Source organism: Cololabis saira, chromosome 18 (genome assembly GCF_033807715.1).
Source record: "Cololabis saira isolate AMF1-May2022 chromosome 18, fColSai1.1, whole genome shotgun sequence".
Lineage (NCBI taxonomy): Eukaryota > Metazoa > Chordata > Actinopteri > Beloniformes > Belonidae > Cololabis > Cololabis saira.
The window spans coordinates 19,276,563-19,283,638 of NC_084604.1; the positions used below are offsets into that span (position 1 = coordinate 19,276,563).

General features: G+C 42.5%; 1 protein-coding gene across 1 annotated transcript in view; it reads right to left on the reverse strand.

Moving 5' to 3' along the window:
• Window positions 1–2,580, reverse strand: part of tmem121ab (transmembrane protein 121Ab) — a 65,960-nt gene extending 63,380 nt beyond the window's left edge. Inside the window, exon 1 of the mRNA XM_061746943.1 lies at window positions 2,232–2,580. The gene's annotated coding sequence lies outside the window, so the exon portion shown is untranslated. The remainder of the gene's footprint in view (window positions 1–2,231) is intronic.
• Window positions 2,581–7,076: the final 4,496 nt, after the last annotated feature.

Genomic DNA, 7,076 nt, shown 5'->3' on the forward strand with positions numbered 1-7,076 from the left:
TATGGAGCGAGGAGAGTGAGTGGGCTTTCACTGCCTCTGCCTCCTCCCTGGCTTTTCAGATCGGACCATCATGTATTTATAGCAATATTGAATTTAATTGCGTTTCTAGCCGGGTAAGAGGTCCATAAATGGAATTCCAGGCATGCAGGAACACGGTCATCTGTGCAAAGAGCACGTAAAGTACGTACTCGTGAAGTGCTGACCCTACAGCTATGTGCTGGACCATGTTTCTCAATGAGGTGCAGATCGCAACAGGGGTAATGGTGAAGAAGTGTTTCACTGGGTAGCAGATGACGGTTAAACTGGCACTCTTTTTAAGCTACGAGAGATGCCTTCAGATACTTTTGATCCCCTGGGCTGTTCTGTGCTCTCTGTCTCACCCTGACAGTTTCATTTCTAACAAGACAAAGGCCGTTTAGAGGAACATAGCAGGCAGTTGAAGGGCCTGCCCTCTGTAGGGCCACTATTCAAATTGAAATTCATGGTCTGTTTATTGGATAATAAATTGAGCATGAAAGATTAATTTGCATTTAGTTCATCATCCGAGTGATATAGAGCAGCAATTTCTATACAGTAGCGCCCAGAGCTTAATAGCCCAGAGGAAAAACTGGCATATCAATATGTGCTTTCTTTCATTCAAGGACGGTGGATTAGAGCCCTGTAGCGACATCTCTGCTATGATTCACACTACTTCCTTCCCCTCGCTTAATTCTTGTCACTCACGGTCTGAGCCAGCACATCAGACACACTTGCAGTGCCGAGAGTTATCAGAAATTCAGTGTAATCAAAATCCTAATGAACATCATTAAGATCAAGTCTTTATAATCTGGGACTCGCATCACTGTGAGCTTGCACAGTCTGGATGTATATGTGCATCTGTTTTTAAATGTGTGTTTAAGGCTATCTGAGGCTGTTTGAGTGCCGCTGGCAAAAATGCATGGAGGTCACCTCCTATTCAAAGCAGGCCTGACACAAGCATTTTTTCTTCCTTTACATTTTGAGAATTAATTCATTATTGTAAAAGAGCTGCAGCATGATATCAGAGTAAGTCATGGCGAGGGCAGCAGAAAGAGACTGGGTGGTCACATCAATTTCTAGCCCAGTCTGGACACCAAAAGGTCACATGTTTAATCTCAGCAACAGCTAATGTGCTGCTGGGATTTCAAAAGTACACAATAAATAAATCGCTGAATTTGAAAGCACTGACAATACATACGGTATTAGACTAAATATTTAAGTGAAGCTAAGTATATTTCCATTTTAGTACGCCTGTTTCATTGATTAGGGGAATAAGTATTTAGCATATGAAAAATCGTTACTATTGAAACACAATCATAGCCCTTTTGAGCTTCCTAGAGGCCCAAGAACGACAAATTAAATGAAATATTTGTCAGCTCTAGTTTGTGCCAGCTTCAGTAAAGTCACAACTGCCAAAACTGCATATTAACCATTGGCCTGACTTAGTTTAAGACAAGCAGGAGCTGCAAAACCTCCTGATGGGGAACTGAAGCTGGTGCCGAACCCCCTTTAAATGAATAGATAAATGAAATGTGCAGACTAAAGAGGGAGGAGCGCCTGTCTTGTGCTCATTATGAAATAGTGAGGTGAAACCACGGGGGTCGTGGGGATTGCAGACGTGTGCGAGGGTGGATGAGAGCTGAGAGCTGAGGCACGAGCTGCTGCTGCTCGGGCACGCGCCGCCTCACAGCTGCCTTAAGCCTGATTTATGGTTCCGCGTTAAATCGACGCAGAGCCTACGCCGTAGGCTCTGCGTCGATTTAACGCGGAACCATAAATCAGCCTTTAAATTAAACTGACGGCAGCAAAATTCGCTGCGTTTCGTTTGCAGCAATCAAAACGAGAGTTGTAAAATTGTTACGCCACGACTTTACTCCCTTTTTTTGCCGCTATTGCATCTCAAATCTCTTTCAAACAGCCTAAAAATAGTCATTTTAAGTCTAAACACCGTCGAGAAGAGTCTAAACTAGAATGATAGAAAGTGGGGGGAACTGATAAAAAATGTCCATTGCCTAAACTGTAAACTTACCAGCTTGTAAATAAAGCTTAGACTGTGTGCCAGTCTGAACAATTTCCATGTGTAATGACTGGCTTATCTACCCTACCCTGAGATAAGTAACACCGCATTCAACATAGGCTATAGTGTGATTTTGTTTAATCTGTGTCCCACCCTTTAAGGCTTAAAAAGCTCCTGTTAAACTCTTCTCTCTTACCTTGGACGGCGGTTCGTTGTCCAGGGTCCTGAAACGCTATTTTTTCTTTTAATCTCTGTCCAGGGTGCTGGATTTCATTGCCGGTTCCGTGGAGGCTTTTTTTTTGTAAATCCGCTGCGAGGAGGCGCAGAAAACGCCGGTCCGACAACTGCTGCTGCTGCTGCCGTCAAGTTAAAGGAAATTCCAGTTCCAGCCGCGTGTCCGATAACACGCAGACAGCACTAGACACGCAGCGGCTTTCAAAACGCCCGCAACATTCACGCTCAAATGTTGAATACTGAAAGAATAGCCTGATGGCTAAATGGAGCGCTTTGGCAACTGTAACTGCTGAGGCTTCTTGGCCAGTTGCTTCTTCTTCCTCCGGATAGGCTTACCCCCCTCCCTCCACCAACTCCAGCACCCTTTCTTTCTCTCCTCCAGCTCTCTCTCCTGTTCTCCCCCTCTATCAATCACTGATTCTAATGTGTTGGAGTAAAAAGGAAGCAAGAAGGAAAAGGGCAGCCTGCTGGCATTCTATGTGCTACAATAGGCATGAGCAAATTACTGCCAAAGCCTAATCATTTGGCATAATCCTTGTTCTGAAAAAGAAATTGTCAATTGGACTTAATTCAATGCTTATAAGCTCTATGTAACACATAGGCTTAAATGCATCAGACAGAACTGAATTGATTTTAAGGCTAATTTACCCCTTTTTCTTAAAAAAAAAACATGTTTTTTGCCCCATGCCCTTCCAATACAGAGGTTCTTTTCAATTCAGGAGACTCGTTACAATCTTAGGTGTCTGCAATTTCACAGTACAAATAGCTAAAAAAGGTATGAAAAGGAGATGTGTCTCCATCACTGGAGTTAAATTCTGGAATGATGCCAACATAAATTTAAAAACATGTCATTCTTTTGTTGTATTTAAGAAAATGGTTTGTAAAGCTATTTTTGAAGCTTATAAGTGCAAGTGACCATCTGTAAATGTTTCTTTGCTTTTCTATTGTTTCTTTCTATTCTCTTTTTGGTTTTCTGGAGGTCGGTAGCCAAAAATAGAAAGTTGGTACTATAGGATAGGCTTTTATAAGCATTTTGCTTCAGCCTATGCCTTTTCAGTTATTGTTCAACACATTTTTTTGGTTTTGGTATGAAATGTTAATGCTGTGTACAATGTTTTTTTTTTTTTTTTTGGTGTTGTTTTGTGTTGCAATGACTGAATAAACTTCATTCATTCATTCATATAGTATGTATTTGCATTTTGTTTTAACAGAGCAAAAGTTTTCCTGCAGAATGTTTCTAACCAATCAATGACAGCAACAACGGAAAAAGGATTAATCTTGTAAAGGAATCTGATAATTACTTCGGCAGGATGCCAGGTACCGCAACAGGACCACACCAGCAATATTATAAGAATTTGTCATTAAAATGCCTAAAGTGCATCTAAAAAAAAAAAAAAAAACCTGGGTGCTGTCATTCGAAGCAGCATATAATAATTTGTTAATCTTGTGACATAGCGTGATGGGAAATGGTACAAAGATATACTCTGTCTTCAAAGGATTTTAGGGAAATGCACTTGCCCAAATTAGAATTTGGTTTGGGGAGTTATCATGCTGTGGGTTGGTGGGTTTGTGTTTACTTTATAGTAGGAATATTCATCCTTGAAATGTGCTAAATGTGTTATGACCCGGTAATGTTGAGAACCAAACGCAACCACACAGGGGGCAGAGAAGGGGTTAATGTCTTTAAGGCAGCCACAAGGAGGGCTGGTATCCAAACTGTAAAAAAAAAAAACAACAAAAAGTACTCCAACAGGAAACAGCACAGCAGGTCCGGGTCACAAGAAGTTATGGGAGGATCTGGCGAAGAGTAGACTGCTGAACCAGCTCTTCTAGGCAGTGGTGATGATGGGAGGATTGGCTGCAGCTGTGCCGTGCTGTCCTGTGAGCTCGTTAACAACGGGGACGTAGATTGGGTCCAGCTTGTCCAGAGATGTTCCTGCTAGACTCTAGCAACTAGAGGCAGATCCCTCAGCAGTGGGGGAGGGGTGACTGGGAGATGGTGCAGGCAGAGAAGCAGGAGCCGTAACTAAATGCTGGCTATTTTAATATAAACCTTTTGAAGAACAATTTTTATGAAAAATGTAAAAGACCATTTGGACTATATCTATGCATTTATCTGTTTTTTTTTATCCCCGTTCCAACCTGTTCAGGGTTGCTGGAGCTGGTCGCAGTTGTCATGAGATGAAAGGCAGGGTACACCATGAACTAATCACCAAGCCATCAGGGGACCACACCTCTGTTTGGTGTGTTTATTTATTTATTTTATTATCCTAGATTGTTATTATGCAAACTTCCGGAGGTTATTTCTGTTTGGATTTATCTTTGCTTGGATTGTCTTTCTCTGGTTGCTCAATTTTTTTTTGGATGCCACTTACCCCTTGAAGAAAGGGAAGGAGTGGTGATTGCAGAGTAGAATGACCACTTAACTAACATGTTAAGTGGTGATTCTAAACTGGCTGTGGGTACTAACTTTAGAGTACATGGCTGTCTTATGTTAGCACCAAGATGTGATGGTGTGGAGACCTCTCCAGGCTGTACCCCAGATATTCAGTACACATGATGACCTTACAAAGCGTGTAAAGAATTGGCTGATTGATTGAGAGTCGTCCATCTCTATGTTCAAGAAACTCCTGAAAACTTCAACTTAAATGTAATCTTGGCTGCACATATCTGAAAGCTGACTTGACAACACCTACTTTGTGATCGTCTATGTTGCTGTGGCTTGGTGGTAAAACTCTGTTATAAGTTGCTCTGGATGAAAAGCATATGCTAAATGTCCTGTAATAATAGCAACATTATATGTTTTGCATATTATCATCATTATTTATAGTATCTACACAAAGACTACGATTGGTGTGGCTTCTCCCTGTCACAAATGTTGCTAACTCCATATGAAAGCATGGATAGTGTTTTTCACTCTTAGAAGAAAGTCACTTACACACACATATAGCCACTCAGTCACATACATATACACACACATACACAGCCACACAAACATATACATACACACACACATAGCCACAAAGACATGTACACACACACGTATGCATACACATACACACACACACACACACACACACACACACACACACACACACACACACACACACGATCATATACATACACGCATACACACACATAGACATACACACTGGCTTGTTCACCTGCATGATGGCTCTGTGGTTTTTGGGGTTAGGTAGCGGTAGCGTTAGGTTAGCTCAGACTGCGATCAGATCTCAAGATTTGGGTCGATTGCTGTTCGTGTTTTGGTCGGCTCCGTGCCGGTTTCGTGTTTTGTTTGTGGTTTTTTGTTGCAGATTTCCAGTGCTTGACGTGTGTCTCCGTGTGTTCCTGCTTCCTGGATTGGCAGTGGATGTCGTCACATTACATTTCTAGCGATAAATATATATTTTACTTTCATAATATTCAGTGAATGTACATAATTACTCGCTTGCTCTTTGTTGCGTTGTATCTTCAGATCTCGCCAGAATAAAGGCTGATTTATGGTTCCGCGTTACACCAACGCAGAGCCTACGGCGTATGTTACGCCGTAGGCTCTGCATCGATTTAACGCGGAACCATAAATCGCCGGCGGCTTTTCTCACCCCCGAAAACATCGGACCAAATTTCTTAACAGGCGTTATTTGGATAAAATAAGCCCAGGTTGGGGATCTTAACGGTTACTTTTACGCCTGAAAAAATATGAAAACTTAATAAGGTGGCATATTAACAGCGCTACAGTGGAAATTAAAACAGCTTCCAGCTCTCGGCTTCCTGATGTGGTGTGACGTATGTACAAACGTAACTATGCAGTCGCTTACGTACTCGAACGTAAACCACGCAGTAACGTACTGTAGCAAGTGGTGTCCCAATCCCTAGGGAAGATTACAAGGGCCCTACCCCTTGTGGCTTCATTTTGAGGGCTAGTGGTAGTGAGTGAGGGCTAGAGGTAGTGAGTGAGGGCTAGTGGTAGTGAGTGAGGGCTAGTGGTAGTGAGTGAAGGCTAGTGGTAGTGAGTGAGGGCTAGTGGTAGTGAGTGAGGGCTAGTGGTAGTGAGTGAGGGCTAGTGGTAGTGAGTGAGGGCTAGTGGTAGTGAGTGAAGGCTAGTGGTAGTGAGTGAGGGCTAGAGGTAGTGAGTGAGGGCTAGTGGTAGTGAGTGAGGGCTAGTGGTAGTGAGTGAGGGCTAGTGGTAGTGAGTGAGGGCTAGTGGTAGTGAGTGAAGGCTAGTGGTAGTGAGTGAGGGCTAGTGGTAGTGAGTGAGGGCTAGTGGTAGTGAGTGAGGGCTAGTGGTAGTGAGTGAGGGCTAGTGGTAGTGAGTGAGGGCTAGAGGTAGTGAGTGAGGGCTAGAGGTAGTGAGTGAGGGCTAGTGGTAGGGAGTGTATTGGGATTGGCCCTTAGTGACTCTCTCTTCACTTGCAATCTTCTTTCTTTTTCTTAATGACAATCCTTGATGACAATGTAATAGTTAGGATTACAATAATTTGTCTTCTTACGTGTTTATATGAAAAGTGTAAATATATAATTTCCCCTCAATAGAATAACAGAATAAGTCCTACAAATTTGCCCTACCAGCTTTCCTTAACCTCATGATTTTTTTCAACGTGGTCAAGGAAGTGTGCATTGGAAAAAACACTACAAGATGTCAACTTTACCTACAATCTTGGCTTTTACACATGTCAGTATGTCACGTGTCCTTATCTGTTTCACCAGCCCAGATGTTCCTACTAGCTGTTTTTCTTGCTTATATCGGTTGGATGCTCTGCTTCAGCTTCTGCAGTGCCTACTGTCTCTTTGTGGGTTTCATTGA